Source organism: Delphinapterus leucas, chromosome 18, assembly GCF_059928025.1.
Source record: "Delphinapterus leucas isolate spDelLeu-1000000601 "Yukka" chromosome 18, BTC_Dleu_Yukka2, whole genome shotgun sequence".
Classification (NCBI taxonomy): Eukaryota; Metazoa; Chordata; class Mammalia; order Artiodactyla; family Monodontidae; genus Delphinapterus; species Delphinapterus leucas.
This window is the reverse complement of record NC_143146.1, coordinates 69,108,667-69,130,422: the sequence shown is the minus strand read 5'-3', so window position 1 is coordinate 69,130,422 and position 21,756 is coordinate 69,108,667. Positions and strand designations below refer to the sequence as shown.

Here is a 21,756-nt window from a genome sequence, read left to right as displayed (position 1 = left end):
TCCTTACTTCTAGGAAGCTTATACTAGTAGGAGAGATAAAGCTCTATCTTCCTCTCCGTATCATCGCTCTGGCTCCCTCGAATGTCCTGAAAAGACCACTGATTTGACTCCCTAGTCTCGCAGTTCCTTGATCAGCTTACACTCACTGACCTTTACTTCGAGTAGCATATGGCCACTCACCTCCTTTCCATTTCTAGAGTCTGTCATTGTCAGGAATTATTCTGTCTCTTAATTAGGTGCCTGGTCCACAGTCCACAACCTCCTGGCCTGTCAGCCCGTTCCCTCTATCACTGTTCTTGGCCCCCCTGAAGGTTCAGTGCTCTTATCTCTCTGCTTTCGCCTGTTCCCCAGCCTTTGGTGGTTTGTACTTCTTTCCCTTGCTCTTGTTTATTTCCTGGCTTTGAACATGTTGTTCCATCTACCTGGACAACGTTCATGTATCACCTGTATCTTTACCTTCCCAATAAACACATGGCTAATAGGAGCACTGTGGTATAAAGGACCCTGAATTTAAAGTCAGAAGCTCTGGTGTTCAAATCTCAACTTGGCTTTTTACTAGCTCAAGGGCTTTTTTTTTTTTTTTTTTTTAAATAAGGGCAGGTTATTTAGCCTGTTTGAATCTTAGTTTACTTCTCTGTAAATGAGGGAACCTAATGTTTTGTTTCCATTTTTAAAAAAATTTTGAAATAACTTTAGACTCACAAGAAGTTCTAAAATTAGTGCAGAGAGTTGTGTATCCTTCCCCCAGCTTCCCCCAATGATAGCATCTTATGTAATCACAGGACATTATTAGAAGCAGATCATTGACATGAGTATAATTCTGTTAACTAAACCACATACCTAACTCAGATTTCATCTGTTTTTTTACATGCAGACTTTTTTTTTAGGGGGGGGATGTATAATTTTATAAAATTTTTATCACATGTGTAGATTTGTTTAACTTCCACCACAATCAGGATACATAAGTGTACCATCACCATGAAGAAACTCCATTGTGCTACTCCTTTATAATCATACTTCCTTCCCAATCCTAACTTCTGGTAACACTGATCTATTTTCTATCACTATAATTTTGTTATTTTGAGACTGTTTTATAAATGGGATCATGCAGGATATGTTTTTGATCTGCTTTTTTTCACTCAGTTTGCCCTTGAGATCCATTCAAGTTGTGTGTATCAGTGTTCATTCCTTTTTATTGCTGAGTAGTATTCCTTTGCATGGATGTACCACAGTTCACCCACTGAAGGACATTTGGGTTGTTTCTAGCTTTTGGTTCTTACAAAGGAAGCTGCTGTGAATAATCAGATAGAGGTTTTTGGGAGGACATAAATTTTCATTTCTCTAGCATAAATAGCCAGGCACATAATTGATGGATCATATGTCTTATAGTGGAAATAACTGATTAACAACTAAATATATATCTTTTTTTTTAGAATTAAAATGATCAAATATTTTTAGCTTTATAAAAAGGCCCAGTTTTGTCTTTGTTTTTGTCATTTGCCACCAATGCATGAAAACTTAATTTTAGATTGTAATCAAAGTTTTCTTTTCTTTTTTTTAAAGTTATACTCCATTTATAGTTATTATAAAATATTTGCTATGTTCCCTGTGTTGTACAATATATCCTTATAGCTTATTTTATACCTAATAGTTTGTACATTTTACTCCCCTACCTCTATATTATTTCTTTCCCCTTCGCTCTCCCTACTGATAGCTACCAGTTTGTTTTCTATATCTGTGAGTCTGCTTCTTTTTAGTTATATTCACTAGTTTATTGAATTTTTTAGATTCCACAGTGGTGTTCCATTATAATGCCACATATAAGTGGTATTATACCGTATTTGTCTTTCTCTGCCTGACGTAGCATAATGCCCTCCAAGTACATCCATGTTGCTACAAATGGCAAAATTTCATTTTTTTATGGCTGAGTAGTATTCAGTTGCACATATGTACACATTTTCTTTATCCATTCATCTGTTGATGGACACTTAGGTTGCTTCCGTATCTTGGCTATTGTGAATGATGCTTCTATGAACACTGGGGTGCATATATCTTTTTGAATTAGTGTTTTTTGTTTTTGTTTTTGTTTTTCCAGTTGTATACCCAGGATTAGAATTGCTGGGCCATTTGGTAGTTCTGTTTTTAGTTTTTTGAGAAAGCTCCATACTGTTTTCCACAGTGGTTTCACCAACTTACTTTCCCACCAGTGGTGTATGAGGGTTCCCCTTCTCCACATCCTCACCAACATTTGTTATTTGTGTTCTTTTTGATGATAGTCATTCTGACAGGTATGAGGTGATATCTCAATGTGCTTTTGATTTGCATTTCCCTGATCACTAGTGATTTGAGCATCTTTTCATTTGCCTGTTGGCCATCTGCATTTCCTCTATTCAGTTCTTCTGCCCATTTTTAATCAGGTTGTTTGTCTTTTGATATGGAGTTGTATGAGCTGTTTATATATCTTGGATATTAACCCCTTATCAGTTATATCATTTACAAGGTTGTCTTTTCGTTTTGTTTGTTTCCCTTGCTGTGCAAAAGCTTCTGAGACACTTTTTTAAAGCAACTACATAATAATCTGCCTGATTAAAGCATACCAAACAACTTACAACTCAGAAACATGACATTCCACCAGGTCTTCTGGTTCACTCTTTTGAAAATACATGATGCCATCTTAGAGAAATCCTGTCACTGACCTCTCCTATTCTTTAGATGCATGCTACAGGGTTCGGCTTGAGTGGATCTGCCTTGACCAAAGTGTGCTTGTTTCAGGGAAATTCTGTTTTGACTTGTTTACTAGCTAATTCTTCATGTTGGAAAATGAGGTCAAGTAAACACTTGGGCACAGTCCTAAATTATAGCTATGGACACTGGGAGCTGTTTAGACCCTAGCCTGATTTAGAAGAGCAGTGTTTGAAAGCCCCAGAATGAAATGACCCAGTTACTGTGGTTTCTACTATATCTTCAAAGGCACCATCTTTTGAATTGCCCCTGACTATCAGAAGTATGCTGGAGATAAGCCTTGTAAGGGCGTCAGGTCTGTTTTGTTCATAAGAAATTTCTCCCTGCAATCCATCCAGCCGAACCTTGTAATTATAGTCAGAGTCTTGCTCACCATGGCGACCATGGCTGCTGCTATCGAATATTAAATCTATTGATCTTGAGCATAGAGTACATCTCAGAGTTTTCAAGTGGCCCGTGCAGTCTCTTTCCCCAGGGATGAAGTATATTTTAGCTTCTCTTGGGTTTCTAAAGGCTCGTCTTATCTCTTGGCATAATGTGTTCTTTTGATTTGCTGGTGATTTTGTTACTCGCCAGGTGCAGATCCAAGCCAGAGGACAGAGGAAGAAGGTAGTCCAAGGAATATAGAGCTCTTGCATTTCAAGTCACCTTTCTTATGCTCTGTTGCCCTCACACCCAGGTCATTTCCTGAACTCCTCTAATCTTAAAGTGAAAGCCAATTCTTTTATTCTCTCAGGCTGTATTGAGAAGATAGTGGGCTCCTGCAATAGAGAGTGACCCATTAAACAGAACTACCTTTAAACCTGTAATGCATAATTCCTACAGGCTGATTTATCTATCTTGGGCAAAACTGGTCAGTTTGAAATATGGCAGAGATGAACTATTACACGATGTTATAGTACCAAACTGTATTATACTATATGTAATTAAAGTACTATATCATTATATTACCATGTAATATTAGACTATGAAAATATAAACATTTGAGACATCATAGGATAAAAGTTGATCTAAGAGTTGGGAGACCAGGGACAGTTCTGGTCTTCATTTTTTGCTAGCTGTGTTGTTTAAGCCTTTCTTGCTCCTATTTTCTACTCTGCAGATATAAATTAACTATAATAATACGTATTTCGTAGGTATCTTGATAGAATAATAAAAGATGTTAAGCTGAAGCACACTACTTTTGAGGAAGGAGAAAAATTAATATTAGAAAAAAATAAGTATAGTTTTAGCAAACATAAGAAAAATCATAATATTTGTCAAAGGTATAGTTCTGGAGACCAAAAGTCTAATTTTTTTTTAACTTTAGAATAGTTTTAAGATATTGTGAGTTCCTACCCAAGAGCTTTTCTTTCTTTCTTTTTAAAATTATTTATTTGTTTATTTATTTTTGGCTGCATTGTTTGGCTGCATCTTCGTTGCTGCGCATGGGCTTTCTCTAGTTGCGGCGAGCCGAGGCTACTCTTTGTTGTGGTGCAGTGGCTTGTCATTGTTGCGGAGCGTGGGTTCTAGGTGTGCAGGCTTCAGTAGTTGTGGCACACAGGCTCAGTAATTGTGGCGCACAAGCTTAGTTGCTCCACAGCATGTAGGATCTTCCAAGACCAGGGCTTGAAGCTGTGTCCCCTGCATTGGCAGGCGGATTCTTAGCCACTGTGCCACCAGGGAAGTCCCCAAGAGCTTTTCTTTCCCTTATTTTTTCTCCTAGTGGAGAGTGCTTCATACAATAGAGGTTAAAAATATTATTTCCTTGCTTTCTCAATCTCTCTTGTAGCTAGTAATGGTCATAAGTTCTAGCCACTGAGACACAGGGGTAAAACTTCTGGGTGATGTCTGTGAAGTATTTTCCTCCCTTAAAAAAAATAAATGAGAATTTCACGGAGAGTTTTCTCACCTGCTCTATTTTTTTTTCCTGTATTTGAATGATTTCCAAGAGCTTTAGAAACCATCTTATGACCATGGGTGATAAACCCAAGGACAGAAGCCAACGTGCTGAGGACAACGAAGTGAAATGATGGAAGATCCTGGCTGACACAGCCATGCACCTGAACCTCCCTAGGACCACATTCCTTTGGATTTTGAGAAATAAAACCTCTTACTATTTAAGCCACTTTCTGTAATATTCTGTTTATTTGTATCTGAAGTCATCCTAATCCATATAAAAAAAAAGTTTCTTCCCCAGGAGCACAAACTCAGAGGTCACCATTTATATACAATGTGATGGTGCTCCTTGGAGTTGTATAACATGATGACCTTGGTCTTGGTGAACTCTTACTCATCCTTTAAGGCTTATCTCAAATATCGCCTCTTCTGGGAAGTTCTTATACACAGAATAATCACTTCTAGTCAAACACAGTATCTTGTAATTATATATTGTTATATAGATAGCAATTTTTTATAATATACTGAATTGTGATTAAATGTCAAGGAGTCTACTTCTCAAGTGCAGAAGCCATGTCCTATCATTTTATGTATTCCTAGTGTCTAGCACAGTATCTTCCTAGTATACGATAGGTGCTCACAAACAATTTCTGGAATAAAACAAACTTCATTCACCTATTGAGTGATAATAGGATTTTCGTTGTAGTAAAAGTTACCCAGACAAGCCAAGAAAATATTGATATTTTTCTCCATATGGATTTTAGAACAAGATATATGACAAAACATTTTTGGGTAATAGGTATTTATTTTAATGAAAATCTTAAATTTGTATTTCAGGGCCACACTTCCTTCATCCCAACTCTTACCCATCCTACATCTATACCTGCAACTGAAAGATGAGACTGGATTTAGCATGATAATCCTGAGGCTGTAATGATCCATCACATCATTGAAAGATGCAGTTATGTTCAGTAGACTGTGCTTAGTAAGGTAAGAAATTATATATAGACATTTGGAGAAACGTTAGAAACCATAAGACTTGAACCAACAGAGGACTGGGCTACTCTTTTACCCTCAACCAGCAAAACTTCAGCTCAGTCACTCTGCAGGCTAATTATTATCCAACAATTTGCCTAATTGAAAATTAATTTATTTATTCATTCAACAAATACTGTTTGATAGCCTACTATAAATTAGATTTTTTTAATGAGATCAAAGGTTATATTGGTGGTCAGTATATTCAAGGGCCCTGACTGCATGGACTTTAAATATTTGTTCACATGTTGATAATGGTGATAATAGCCATCTTTAGGGTCCGGAGCAACCCTTCAACATCCTGACAAAAAGATGCCAGAGAGTGTTTAGCTCACTCTTTAAGCTGGGCTGGGTGAATAGGGTTCTAACTTTGATTTGAGTCATTGCTGGTGTAATTCTTAGCAATGTGTCACTCTATATACAACAGGCATGTACCTAATGATGTTAATTTATTGATTATGAATTTGGTTAGAGCCTATACCAATTTTCTGTTTGTCTCTATGATCTTAATACTATTCAATACATGCCTAAAAGTAATCTCCAAACTAGACCTGACTCTATCCCAGAAACCACACAGCAGTGATTCAGATGCCACTGCATTGCCCCAGTGCTGATGAAATGAGCAAAGCAATTGCCCCAAATGGTTCAGCAGATTTTCCATCATAGTTCCCATCTCTCCAGAAAGCCTATGAATTTTTGAAACCCTAGTGTTCAGTTATCAGTTACTATGTGTCAGATATTGTGCTGAGCTTAACTATATCATATCCTTTGAGCCCATTACAAATCGATGATATAGGAAATACCCCCCTGACTTACTGATGATGAAACTGAGGCTTCAAGAGCTTGGGTTCCTTGTCCAAGGTCACACAGCTTGTAGGTGGACTAGCTGAGACATAAACCAGGTCTATGGGACTCCTAAGTCCATTCCTATTCGTTTTATATCATGCTTTCTTCTAGATATATCAATATGTAAAATTAACTTAATTTTTTTAACATCTTTATTGGAGTGTAATTGATTTACAATGTTGTGTTAGTTTCTGCTGTATAACAAAGTGAATCAGCTCTGCGTATACATATATCCCCATATCCCCTCCCTCTTGCGTCTTCCTCCCACCCTCCCTATCCCACCCCTCTAGGTGGTCACAAAGCACCGAGCTGATCTCCCAGTGCTATGTAGCTGCTTCCCACTAGCTATATATTTTACATTTGGTAGTGTATATATGTCCATGCCAATCTCTCACCTCATCCCAGCTTACCCATCCCTCTCCCCCTGTCCTCAAGTCCATTTTCTACATCTGTCTCTTTATTCCTGTCCTGCACCTAGGTTCTTCAGAACCATGTTTTGTTTTAGATTCCATATATCTGTGTTAGCATATGGTATTTGTTTTTCTCTTTCCGACTTACTTCACTCTGTATGACAGACCCCAGGTCCATCCGCCTCACTACAAATAACTCAATTTTGTTTCATTTTATGGCTGAGTAATATTCCATTGTATATATGTGCCATATCTTCTTTATCCATTCATCTGTCAGTGGACACTTAGGTTGCTTCCATGTCCTGGCTATTGTAAATAGAGCTGCAATGAACACTGTGCTACATGACTCTTTTTGAATTATGGTTTTCCCAGGGTATATGCCCAGTGGTGGGATTGCTGGGTCGTATGGTAGTTCTATTTTTAGTTTTTTAAGGAACCTCCATACTGTTCTCCATAGTGGCTGTATCAATTTACATTCCCACCAGCAGTGCAAGAGGGTTCCCTTTTCTCCACACCCTCTCCAGCATTTATTGTCTGTAGATTTTTTGATGATGGCCATTCTAACTGGTGTGAGGTAATACCTCATTGTGGTTTTGATTTGCATTTCTCTAATGATTAGTGACGTTGAGCATCCTTTCATGTGTTTGTTCGCAATCTGTATATCTTCTTTGGAGAAATGTCTATTTCAGTCTTCTGCCCGTTTTTGGATTGGGTTGTTTGTTTTTTTGATATTGAGCTGCATGAGCTACTTGTATATTTTGGAGATTAATCCTTTGTCAGTTGCTTCATTTGAAAATATATTCTCCCATTCTGAGGGTTGTCTTTTGGTCTTGTTTATGGTTTCCTTTGCTGTGCAAAAGCTTTTAAGTTTCATTAGGTCCCATTTGTTTATTTTTGTTTTTGTTTCCATTTCTCTCGGAGATGGGTCAAAGGGATCTTGCTGTGATTTATGTCATAGAGTGTTCTGCCTATGTTTTCCTCTAAGAGTTTGATAGTGTCTGGCCTTACATTTAATCCATTTTAAGTTTATTTTTTTATACAGTGTTAGGGAGTGTTCTAATTTCATTCTTTTACATGCAGCTGTCCAGTTTTACTAGCACCACTTATTGAAGAGGCTGTCTTTTCTCCATTGTATTTTCTTGCCTCCTTTACCAAAGATAAGGTGACCATATGTGTGTAGGTTTATCTCTGGGCTTTCTATCCTGTTCCATTGATCTATATTTCTGTTTTTGTGCCAGTACCATACTGTCTTGATTCCTGTAGCTTTGTAGTATAGTCTGAAGTTAGAGAGCCTGATTCCTCCAGCTCCATTTTTCTTTGTCAAGATTGCTTTGGCTATTCGGGGTCTTTTGTGTTTCCATACAAATTGTGAAATTTTTTGTTCTAGTTCTGTGGAAAATGCCATTGGTAGTTTGATAGGGATTGCATTGAATTTGTAGATTGCTTTGGGTAGTATAGTCATTTTCACAATGTTGATTCTTCCAGTGCAAGAACATGGTCTATCTCTCCATCTGTTTGTAACCTCTTTAATTTCTTTCATCAGTGTCTTATAGTTTTCTGCATACAGGTCTTTTGTCTCCTTAGGTAGGTTTATTCCTAGGTATTTTATTCTTTTTGTGACAGTGGGAAATGGGAGTGTTTCCTTCAGTTCTCTTTCAGATTTTTCATCACTAGTGTATAGGAATGCACAAGATTTCTGTGCATTACTTTTGTATCCTGATACTTTACCAAGTTAATTGATTAGCTCTAGTAGTTTTCTGGTAGCATCTTTAGGATTCTCTATGTATAGTATCATGTCATCTGCAAACAGTGACAGTTTTACTTCTTCTTTTCTGATTTGGATTCGTTTATTTCTTTTCCTTCTCTGATTGCTGTGACTAAAACTTCCAAAACTACATTGAATAATGGTGGTGAGAGTGGGCAACATTGTCTTATTCCTGATCTTAGAGGAAATGGTTTTGGTTTTTCACAATTCAGAATGATGTTGGCTGTGGCTTTGTCATATATGGCCTTTATTATGTTGAGGTAGGTTCCCTCTATGCCTCCTTTCTGGAGCGTTTTTATCATAAATGGGTGTTGAATTTTATCGAAAGCTTTTTCTGCATCTATTGAGATGATCATATGGTTTTTCTCCTTCAGTTTGTTAATATGGTTTATCACATTGATTGATTTGTGTATATTGAAGAAGCCTTGCATTCCTGGGGTAAACCCCACTTGATCATGGTGTATGATCCTTTTAATGTGCTGTTGAGGATTTTCACGTCTATGTTCATCAGGGATATTGGCCTGTAGTTTTCTTTTTTGGGGACATCTTTGTCTGGTTTTGGTATCAGGGTGATGGTGGCCGTGTAGAATGAGTTTAGGAGTGTTCCTTCCTCTGCAATTTTTTGAAGAGTTTGAGAAGGATAGGTGTTATCTCTTCTCTAAATGTTTGATAGAATTTGCCTGCAAAGCCATCTGGTCTGGGGCTTTTGTTTGTTGGAAGTTTTTTCATCACAGTTTCAATTTCAGTACTTGTGAATTGTCTATTTAACTTTTCTATTTCTTCCTGGTTCAGTCTCGGAAGGTTATGCTTTTCTAAGAATTTGTCTATTTCTTCCAGGTTGTCCATTTTATTTGCATAGAGTTGCTTGTAGTAATCTCTCATGATCCTTTGTATTTCTGCAATGTCAGTTGATACTTCTCCTTTTTCATTTCTAATTCTGTTGATTTGAGTCTTTTTTTTCTTGATGAGTCTGGCTAATGGTTTATCAATTTTGTTTATCTTAAAGAAACGGCTTTTAGTTTTAATGATATTTGCTATTGTGTCCTTCATTTCTTTTTCATTTATTTCTGATCTGATCTTTATGATTTCTTTCCTTCTGTGAACTTTGAAGGTTTTTTGTTCTTTTTTCTCTAATTGTTTTAGGTGTAAGATTAGGTTGTTTATTTGAGGTTTTTCTTGTTTCTTGAGGTAAGATTTTATTGCTATAAACTTTTAGAACTGCGTTTGCTGCATTCCATAGGTTTCGGTCTATCGTGTTTTCATTGTCATTTGTTTCTAGGTATTTTTTCATTTCCTATTTTATTTCTTCAGTGATCTCTTGGTTATTTAGTAGTATATTGTATAGCCTCTATGTGTTTTTATTTTTTACAGTTTTTATCCTGTAATTGATATCTAGTCTCATAGCGTTGTGGTCAGAAATGATACTTGATATGATTTCAATTTTCTTAAATTTACTAAGGCTTGATTTGTGACCCAAGATATGGTCTATCCCAGAGAATGTTCCATGAGCACTTGAGAAGAAAGTGTATTCTGTTGTTTTTGATGGAATGTCCTATAAATATCAATTAAGTCCATCTTGTTTAATGTGTCATTTAAAGCTTGTGTTTCCTTATTTATTTTCATTTTGGATGATCTGTCCATTGGTGAAAGTGGGGTCTTAAAGTCCCCTACTATTATTGTGTCACTGTCGATTTTCCCTTTTACGATTGTTAGCATTTGCCTTATGTATTGATGTGCTCATATGTTGGGTGCATAAATATTTACAATTGTTATTTCTTCTCTTGGATTGATCCCTTGATCATTATGTAGTGTCCTTCTTTGTCTCTTGTAATAGTCTTCATTTTAAAGTCTATTTTATCTGTTACGAGAATTGCTACTCCAGCTTTCTTTTGATTTCCATTTCCTTGGAATATCCTTTTCCATCCCCTCACTTTCAGTTGTATGTGTCCCTAGGTCTGAAGTGGGTCTCTTGTAGACAGCATATATATGGGTCTTGTTTTTGTATCCATTCAGCCAGTCTGCGCCTTTTGGTTGGAGCATTTAGTCCATTTACATTTAAGCTAATTATCGATATGTATGTTCCTATTACCATTTTCTTAATTGATTTGGGTTTGTTTTTGTAAGTCTTTTCCTTCTCTTGTGTTTCCTGCCTAGGGAAATTCCTTTAGCATTTGTTGTAGAGCTGGTATGGTGGTGCTGAATTCTCTTAGCTTTTGCTTGTCTGTAAAGGTTTTAATTTCTCTGTTGAATCTGAATGAGATCTTCGCTGGGTAATCTTGGTTGTAGGTTTTTCCCTTTTATCACTAAATATGTCCTTCCACTCCCTTCTGGCTTGCAGAGTTTCTGCTGAAAGATCAGCTGTTAACCTTATGGGGATTCCCTTGTATGTTATTTGTTGCTTTTCCCTTGCTGCTTTTAATATTTTTTCTTTGTATTTAATTTTTGAGAGTTTGATTAATATGTCTTGGCATGATTCCTCCTTGGATTTATCCTGTATGGGGCTCTCTGCGCTTCCTAGACTTGATTGACTATTTCCTTTCCCATATTAGGAAAGTTTTTGACTATAATCTCTTCAAATATTTTCTCAGTCCCTTTCTTTTGCTCTTCTCCTCTGGGACCCCTATAACTCGAATGTTGGTGCATTTAATGTTGTCCCAGGGTCTCTGAGACTTTCCTCAATTCTTTTCATCCTTTTTTCTTTATTCTGCTCTGCAGTAGTTATTTCCACTATTTTATCTTCCAGGTCACTTATCCATTCTTCTGCCTCAGTTATTCTGCTATTGATTCCTTCTAGAGAATTTTAAATTTCATTTATTGTGTTATTCATCATTGTTTGTTTGCTCTTTAGTTTTTCTAGTTCTTTGTTAAACGTTTCTTGTATTTTCTGCATTCTGTTTCCAAGATCTTGGATCATCTTTACTATCATTACTCTGAATTCTTTTTCAGGTAGACTGCCTATTTCCTCTTCATTTGTTTGGTCTGGTGGGTTTTTTCCTCACTCCTTCATCTGCTGCGTATTTCTCTGTCTTCTCATTTTGCTTAACTTACTGTGTTTGGTGTCTCCTTTTCACAGGCTGCAGGTTCATAGTTCCCATTGTTTTTGGTGTCTGCCCCTAGTGGGTGAGGTTGGTTCAGTGGCTTGTGTAGGCTTCCTGGTGGAGTGGACTGGTGCCTGTGTTCTGGTGGGTGGGGCTGGGTCTTGTCTGTCTGGTGAGCGGGGCCACGTCTGGTCGTGTTTTTTGGGGTGTCTGTTAACTTAGTATGATTTTAGGCAACCTCTGTGCTAATGGATGGGGTTGTGTTCCTGTCTTGCTAATTGATTGGCATGGGGCGTCCATCACTGGACCTTGCTGACCGTTGGGTGTAGCTGGGTCTTAGTGTTGAGGTGGAAATCTTTGGAAGAGCTGTTGCTGATTGATATTATGTGGACTGGGAGGTCTCTGGTAATCTAATGTCCTGAACTCAGCTCTCTCACCTCAGAGGCTCAGGCCTGACACCAGGCCAGAGCACCAAGACCCTGTGAGCCACATGGCTTAGGAGAAAAGGGAGAAAAAAGGAAAGAAAAATAAATAAATAAAAATTATTAAAATAAAAAAATATAATAATAAAGAAGAGAGCAACCAAAGCAATAAACAAATCCATCAATGAAACCAAGCACTAAAACCTATAGTAAGATAAACATAACAATCAGAAGCATATCAGTCGCAGTCAGCAAACCCCAAGTCTACAGTTGCTCCCAAATTACTCTGCCACAATTTGGGAATGAATTGATGTCTCTTCCTGTATTGCACAGATTTATGGTACCTCAAGTTGATTGTGGTGATTTAATCCGCTGCTCCTGAGGCTGCTGGGAGAGATTTCCCTTTCTCATCTTTGTTCGCATAGCTCCTGGGGTCCAGCTTTGGTTTTGGCCCCTCCTCTCCGTGTAGGTCGCCCTCAGGCGTCTGTTCCCGCCCAGACAGGACGGGGTTAAAGCAGTGGCTGATTAGTGGGCTCTGGCTCAGTCATGCCAACGGAGGGAGGGGTATGGTAGTTATAATTGGAATGTGGGGTGAGCCTGCGGCGGCAGAGACTGGCGTGACATTGCAACAGCATGAGGCACGCTGTGTGTTCTCCCGAGGAACTTGTCCCTGTTCACGGAACCCTGTGGTGTGTTGCACAGGCTCCTGGGGGGATGTAGATAGTGACCTGTGCTTGCACACAGGCTTCTTGGTGGCTGCAGTAGCAGCCTTAGCGTTTCATGACTGTCTCTGGTGTCTGTGCTGATGTCCACAGCTCGCACCCATCTCTGGGGCTTGTTTAGGCGGTGCTCTGAATCCCCTCTCCTCGCGCACCCCAAAACATTGGTCTCTTACCTCTTAGGCAGGTCCAGACTTTTTCCTGGACTCCCTCCCGGCTAGCTGTGGTGCACTAGCCCCGTTATGGCTGTGTTCATGCAGCCAACCCCAGTCCTCTCCCTGGGATCTCACCTCCGAAGCCTGAGCCTCAGCTCCCAGCCCCCACCCACCCCTGCGGGTGAGCAGACAAGCCTCTTGGGCTGGTGAGTGCTGGTCAGCACTGGTGCTCTGTGAGGGAATCTCTCCAGTTTGCCCTCTGCACCCCTGTTGCTGAGCTCTCCTCCATGGCTCTGAAGCTTCCCTCCCACCCACCCCTCCATCTCCGCCAGTGAAGGGTCTTCCTAGTGTGTGGAAACTTTTCCTCCTTCATAGCTCCATCCCAGAGGTGCATGTCCCATCCCTTTTCTTTTGTCTCCCTTTTTTCTTTTTTCTTTTGCCCTACACAGGTACATGGGGATTTTTTTGCCTTTCGGGAAGTCTGAGGTCTTCTGCCAGCGTTCAGTAGGTGTTCTGTAGGAGATGTTCCACAAGTAGATGTATTTTTGATGTACTTGTGGGGAGGAAGGTGATCTCCACGTCTTACTCCTCCACCATCTTGAAAGTCCCAACTTAATTTTTAAATGCTGACACTTATCCGTAGGAGCAACATATTATTGCATATCAAGCATACAGTTCATGAAATAACATTGACTTTGTATTACGTATAGTTTAATCTATCTATAAAGTGAAAAACCTAAAAATTATTATAATTTTCAACTTTTTGGTCTTTCTAGTCATGATCACCTAACAAAACTGAAGAGTCTATCATGTTCAGTGGTTGTAAAAATTAATAAACTAAGCATCTTTCATAATCTTGCTTGCTAAGCCTGATATTAAATATACAACTAAGAATGGAAATGGTATTTTTAAGCATTCTGTATGCATTTGAAATACTGGCAGAATTTCATATGTAGGAACTCTAACAATAGAAACAACTCCACCAACCTTGGTTTTAATGTGTTCTTTTTATTCATATGCCTGGTTCCCTAAAGGTTTTATCTTGAAGTGTTAACAGGGAAATCTGTCACCAGTAGAGAACTAAATGAAGTCACGAGTCATATAACAAGCAGAACAGACAAGTAACCTTTACTTGGATACTTAAGAAAATACTGGCAGAAACCTTGATACAATCAATTTGCAAATAACTTGAAGACAAGAAGGTACTTAGTGGATAATGACTAATGTTCTACTTAAAACCAAATCCTTTTAAGCTAATCTAATATGGTAGATTAAGGAGAAATGATAGATGTACTGTGTCTTGATTGCAGCAAATCTTCTGATTATTTGCATGTTACACCTATCGATGAACAAAAAAGAAAAAAAAATGTGACCTAAAGCACATAGCTGACTGGATTATAGTCACTACATAATGTCAAACATCTGGATGAAAATACCAGATGCTCTATTTTTACAATGTCAAGTCTATGTGTATAAACACAACATATACACACATGTGTGCACACAGACACACACAGAATGTATGTACTTAGAAATATCTGAATTTTTAGCCTTTGTGTTATATTCGAAGTTTTATATCAATATAAACTTGCTTAAAGTCCTATTCATATCAAAGGGTATGAATTGTGAGAAAGTTAAAAGGAATGCAAGGAAAATTAGTGAGGCATCAGAAAATACTTTCTAGGCATAGATGTTAATGATATCAGGATAATTCAATCTGTAAAAAATGTAGATAAGGGATAATGTAACAGCATTATTTGACTATGCCTACATGGTACCAAAACAACCAAAAAATATGGTCAGATGACTACCCAAGCAAGTCAAATAAGTTTTTTTAAAAATCCAATGATGCCATCAAAATTGTAATTGATAGCCTATACATGTATTGCTTGAACTTTTACTAATGGCTATGGCATCTAAAATATAGGAATTTGCTGGCCCTTGTGGACTATTTCCTAGGGGGGTGGGTAGATAGCTTAAGCAAATCAAAGACAAAATTAGGGGAAGGTTAAAGAAATGGTCAAAGACAGAACATAAAAGCCAGAGCTCCAGAAGCCAGCATAAGGTATATGGACCCTCTGCTTGTTAGTAGAAAGTTCCATCCACCTGAAACCAGAGGGCCTTTAAGACTTAAAGAAAGGCTGCCTCAGCCTGGAAAGCACCTTATATTCTTTCTGCCCCAATTAAAACCATAAGGTTTGCAAAGCTGGGTGTTGGTGCCACATTTCTGTTTCCTGACTTTATTCCATCTCCCATCTTTCTTTGGTGATTCTATCAGTGACTCTTCCGATGGCACCTGCCTCGCCTCACCCAAAAATCTAAGACCTCTGACCCCGAGTGGTGCTTTCATGCATCCTCCCGCACTCCCAGCAAAGACCACCAAGATTTCTTGCCACTGCACTTGCCCGCATGAGCAAATTTCCCTCCAGTTTAAAAGCTCAGCATCAGACTCTTCGCAGCTTCTAAAATGTAAGTGATAAACTCATTCATTTGAATCCATTTAGTGGGAAAAGTCCTGAGGAAAATACTTCCCTAGCAGAGAGGTGTCCACCACATCCCAGACACTGGACCCTGCCCTGCTATGGGTACATTTAAAAAAATGACTATTCTGACTTTCCAAATGTAAGACAACACAGTTACATGGAATAGCACTGATGGTGGGAATATCAGGCCAGGCAAGGAATGGTGAACATATAGGCAGGAGACAGGGTGAATATGGGTAGAAAAACATAAGGATATATTTGGAGGCTGATAGAACATGATGAGATTCTCAGGTCCTATAAGAATTAGCCTCCTTGCGTGCTCAAACATAAGGCTGACCCTATCTCAAACCTGTGTGATTCTATCAGAATAATATGTGGTAGTTAAATTCCATGAGTGTGTAGTAAGACTGCTTAGGAGCAAACCTTAGCCCTTACTCGTGGTGTAACTTTGGACAAGCTACTTGACCTCCGTGCCTCAGTTTCCTCAGCTGTAAAATGGGAAGGATGTTAGCAGTGACTCCCTGAGGGTTAGTTAAGTAAGGGTTAAGTACATTCATGTAAAGTGCTTAGAATAGTACATGGCAGATGAGAAGTGCTCAATAAATAATGGCTAATTATTACTTATGCTTATGACTGTTACTACCACTACCACAGTGCTAAGAGTCCACCTGAAGAAAATGAGCTTAGTCATTTTTTTCTTATTTACCGAATAACTACTAAAAGCCTGTGATATACCAAACACTGTTCTTGATATTTGAATGAAATGTTGAATAAGACAGGAACCATTATTGTTGTAGTGGGGAGAAAGGCAATATAAATAGATATATTAAATAACCAAGTAAATAATTATAAACTTTGACTATTGCTATGAAGGAAACAAACATGGTGCTAAAATAGAAAAATAATGGAGGAAAATATACTAGTCATTCTTAGATTGGTCAGGAAAAGCCCCTCTCAGGTAATAACATTTAAACTGAGACCTGAAGGTTGAGAAGGAACCAGCAATTTGAAAAGGCAGAGTGAATGTAGGTGTAGAAACGTGGGGATCTATTTAGAGACTGATAGATCAGGATAGGACTCTCAGTTCCCATCAGAATTAGTTCTAAAGGAACATGTGAATAGGCAGTCTCTACATTTCACTTCTTATTAATGAAACAGAAATCAGTAGTAAAAATATTTGCACCTGGCAGTAAAGCCTATTGAAAATTGTACCTTAAGGTTTTATCTAATAGCATTTAAAGATTGCAATTTAATTTTATACTCAGTGTTCATCCTTTGTCAGATAATTGACCTGTGTATAATGCCAAGATTGTCAGCTCCACTTCCAGAATTTACCCCATATCCATCCACCTTTCTTCATTACTACTGATCATCTCCCCAGTCCAAGTCACCATTATGTCACACAAGTACAGTAGCTTCTCTAGGTCCAGTCCATAGACCACCAGAGGGAACTTAACAAAATGTAAATCAGGTGATGTATTTCCCCAGATTTGAACCTTTATATCTTCCCTTTTCCACTACAAATAAAATCCAAACTCCTTTCTATGATCTGAAAGCCGCCACACAATCCAACCCCTGCCCAGCTCCTGACCAGATTCCAGGTTACTCTCTGCCTCTCTCACACTAGCTAAGTACACTTTCTCCATCTCTTTATTACATCTAGATAGTGAACAAAGCAGGGAACCAAGCCTGACATGTAGCATTTGCCAATTTCTCTAGTGTAAATACTCCTACCTTGACCAGTGCCAAGCTATGAATACAGTGTCACTGGACATGGAGCTGGGCAGAGATGCACAGTTGTCCCCCTTTGTAGTGTTTCCACTGTACAGATAACAGGAGGTGTAAAAACTGCAAGAGCACAGATAATGGTGAAATTTATAATATAATTAGGCAGTAATAAATTTTGAGTATTTATTGCCTTTGTTTTCAATAAAATTTAAGTGTAAGGTTATATAATTTATTTTTTGAAATGCATATTTTTAAAAACTGGCTTGCAGAATTTCTGAAAATTTAACAATAGGTCCTCATGAGGGGGTGCATGCTGACTCCAGGACATCACTGTATGTACCCGAGAAGTTCTTAAACACTCCTGCTTAGATTTGAATGTTTATACAAAACCAAGAAAATCCTCTGTGTTTTGGTGATGTTTTTTCACAGCCTTTTTTTTGTTGGGGAAAGTCTTTATCTCTCCTTCATTTCTGAAGGATAAATTTGCTGGATAGAGTATTCTTGGATAGCATTTTTTTCTATCAGCACTTTGGCTGTATCATCCTATTCTCTCCTGGTCTGTAAGATTTCTACTTGGAAATCTACTGATAGCCTTATAAGGGTTCACTTGTAAGTTGCAAGCTTCTTTTATCTTGGAGCTTTTAAAGATTCTGTCTTTGATTTTTTACAGTTTTATTATGATGTATCTTAGAGAGGATCTCTTTGAGTTCATTTGGTGAGCTATGAGCTTCATGAACTTGGATATCCAAATCTCTCTCCAGATTTGGGATATTCTCAGCCATTATTTCATTAAATAAGCTTTCTGCCCCCTTTGCCTTCTCTTTCTGGAACTCCAGTAATTCACAATTGGCTCTTTGATTGGTATCCCAGTAGATCATGCAGACTTTCTTTATTCTTTTCCAATCCTTTTTCTTTGCTCTCCCTGACTAGACTATTTCAAAGTTCCTGTCTTCAAACTCACAGGCTCTTCTGTTTGATCCATTCTGATGTTGATACTCTGTATTGCATTTTTTTTTTCATTTAATTCTTTGTATCCTTCAGCCCCAGAATTTCTGTTTGATTCTTTTTTATAATTTTTATCTCTCTGTTAAACTTCTCATTTTGTTCATTATTGAGTTGCTGATTTCATTGAATTGTCTTTCTTGTGGCCCATTGGGTTCCCTTAAAACAGCTATTTTGTATTCTTTATCGAGTAAATCATAGATCTTCGTGTCTTTGTTCATGGTTACTGGATGATGATTGTGATCCTCTAGTGGCACCATGTTTTCCTGAAATTTTTTTTCATTGCTATCTTTGCATTTGAAATAGCTGTCACTTCCTCCAGTTACATACTGCCCTCTCCAGTGTGTCCAAACTCATGTATTTTTGCCCCAACAGTGTGCTGGAACTTCTCCACTGGAAACCTGCGCTTCCTCAGAGGCTTTTTTGCCAATGGGTGATTGTCTAAGGCAGTGTTTTCTGTAGCCTCTGGACCATAGCTTAGAGGGGGCTGGAGCTGGTTCATGGGTCATTGCAGGGTCCACAGCCAGGACCAAGTCTATGTGCCTATTACCTGATGCCTGGTTGAGTCAGGCTCCTCCTGGGTCTCTTGGCATATGGTGCTGGATCCCACAGCTCCCACAAAGAGACTCTGTCTGTGAGTGAATACCAAATTGTTGTTGAGGAAGATTCGAACAAGGGACCTCTTAGTCAGCCATGATTATTAACACTTGAAAATTATTGAATGATTGGATGACTGTATCTTGTTCTATGGCCAAACTAAACAATATTTTTTCTAAAAAGTTAATTCTTTCTGACTTTTTTTTTCTAAAGTCACCACTTATATTTTTGTCACCCTTGCTCAAATCCTCTGAGTTGTCTGTTAAGCATCCATCTCCTCACCTCTGCTCTTCACCGGTATTGGTAAATGTAGCTGAAGTGTCCTTCCTCTACCCGTTTATATCTTTTCTAACTGCTGTCTATGGCCGAGCTCATACCCTTATCACCTTTCATTAGGGACTATTAATTGTCTTCAAATTAGTTTTCCTACCTCCAGTCTCTCACCACATTCATCCATCTTCCTGCTGCCAGAGGAACCCTCCTGAAGCACAGGTCAGATCATGCCATGTCCTTTAAAACAGACCAGATGGCTCTGACATCATCAGGATAAAGTCCAAATTCCCTCATGTGCCATTCAGGCCCTTCCACAATCTGGCCTCAATCTGCCTACCCACCATTTCCTCTCAGCAAATCCTTCTACATTTGACATGCCGATGTTTCCCAGGTGAATTCCTCAGAACACTACTTCTTCAGAAATTAATAGATGCTACATTGAACACATTCCCCATGGCCAAATAAGTGGGGATGGCAATGCTGGCCTAAGCAGAGCTTGGTAGAACTTCTCAGAGCCAAACTGTGTTGAAAAATATGACCCAACAATATATATATTTTGGGTATATATTTGGTAAAACTAGAGAAAAACAAGGGAATGATGAATACAAAATTCAGGGTAGTAGTTATCTTGTGTGGAAAGGAGGGAGGTATATATGAGGGACTTTAATGGTGTTGAGCATTGTTCTGTATCTTAAGCAAGGTAGTATGTACACAAGTGCCTGTTATTTGTTGTTGTTTGTATATATTTTTTCACATTTTAACATCTCTGAAATCAGGATGGTCTTACAATTGCTGAGAGTCAAGTGACAATTGTGATGTAGTTGTCTTTACCTTAGAAATATCTTAACCAATTTCTTTAACTTATGTCCTCCTTTTTTTTTGTATGCATAAGAGTGACAACAAAAATCTAAGTGTGAAAGACCTCTTTTATTAAGTACAAAATAAATTTCTAAATGGCAAGAAAAAATTATCCATAAGTTTGTAACAATATTTACATTCAAGTTTAAAGGTAACTCAGGGATCTTTGTGGCTGAAGTCAATTCCCTTGACTTGTTCCCCCATTATGGTAAAAGTAGATGGTAAAGATGGCTGTTAAAATAGCAAGCTCAGTATCTCACACCTAGTAGGTGCACACTTAATATTGTTGATTGGATTTCCAGTGACTGTTAACATTCAACTCAAATGACCCACTAACATTTTCAGCAAATCTGACCTTTTCAAAAAAAAAATAGGAACAGTGATTGGAAAGCTCACTTTGATTAATACCTGGCCTGATAAGACAATCTGCATTTATGTGCCAATGGGAAAAAGCTACTAGGAATTTTAAACTCAAGTTGGTCTTGCCCTTCTCCTAACTGCTGCTTTGCTTAGTTGTGTATGATGCTAATTACTTCTGTTCTCAATATCAAAACCATGATGTCCTTAAGGGACTGTGGCTTCTGTTTCGTTATCATATATAATGATATGTACATAGTGTTACTTAATCTGTTGTTTGATTAATGCTTCTGTTTCTAAAACGACACATTGATCACATCCTCAAAATATAGTGTTTTGGTTGTGAATCAGCTCTCTTTATATTGTCACAGGACCTTAAAATTCTACCCATGACTCTAAGTTGGAAACCATTCTGTGATATGTGAGTCTTATTTATTTGGCTCATGGTCAGTAAATCAAGAGAGATTGAAAGGTGGATAAACCGATTTACAGGGAAATCTCCATTTTCTGTGTTTACTGACCTTCAAGTGTTTGTTTGACTAGTAGTAGATCCAATAGCAGACATACATTGGAACTAAAACCCCAGGAGACACCCAGATTCTACATATGACCCAACTTGAACTTCTCAGATTCATGTAGACACTACATGTCCTGATCATCACTTTCAGTGGAAGTGTAAGTCTTAAGTTATATAGTCAGTCTTTCTTACTGTTGACAGTCATTTTTATCTGCATACTTTTCCTTTTCTGAAAGGGCTACTCCTTAGTTCACTTGTGATCTCTATTTTTCTGTTGTTCACAGCACCAACGTATTATAGTACGAAGCTCTTATTAACTACTTATAGAATTCTTATCTTAATTATTTGTGAGGTAAAGACTTTGGGTAGTATATTCTATCCCTAAACTTTTTGGCATAATGAAAATGGAAGATTATTTAGAAATTATTTAGAAACTCTGTGTTCTACTTAGTTCTAATACCTTTATTATCCCTAAATCTGGACCAGAAATCTTGAGATTGTTACATTTTCTATTTGTTATTAAGAAATGATAAATCCTGGGACATAGTTCATTGTCCCAAGTTATTACATATCAAAAATTAAATCTCCCCAAGACAAATAAAATTGATGAAAAATTAATTGTGAATACAGCTCATTTCAAAAATTACACTTAAATCTGCAGCCAAAAATACTTTTCTTAGTGAAGGAGACATCATTTAATTGTTAGGCAAAATTTTAGAATGATAAAGTTCTTATAGATTTAATTCATTCTAATTTAATAAGAATAGAATTAATTGCTTCTTTGGTTAATTTAAATATTAGCAATAATCATCCCAGTAGAGGTTATTTAGAACAAAAAGACAATGCAGAACAAGCTTTAATAGAATTTGGCTGTCTCTAAAGACCACAGTTAAAAGCATCAACTATTTAATCTTATTTTTTTGTGAAATAA

General features: G+C 37.9%; 1 long non-coding RNA gene across 1 annotated transcript in view; it reads left to right on the top strand.

The window, feature by feature from the left end:
* The first annotated feature begins 204 nt into the window (after nucleotides 1-204).
* The window catches only part of LOC149746873 (uncharacterized), a 108,044-nt gene continuing 86,492 nt past the window's right edge, over nucleotides 205-21,756 (top strand). The window contains exon 1 of the long non-coding RNA XR_016388722.1: nucleotides 205-5,610. This is a non-coding gene — a long non-coding RNA (uncharacterized LOC149746873). The remainder of the gene's footprint in view (nucleotides 5,611-21,756) is intronic.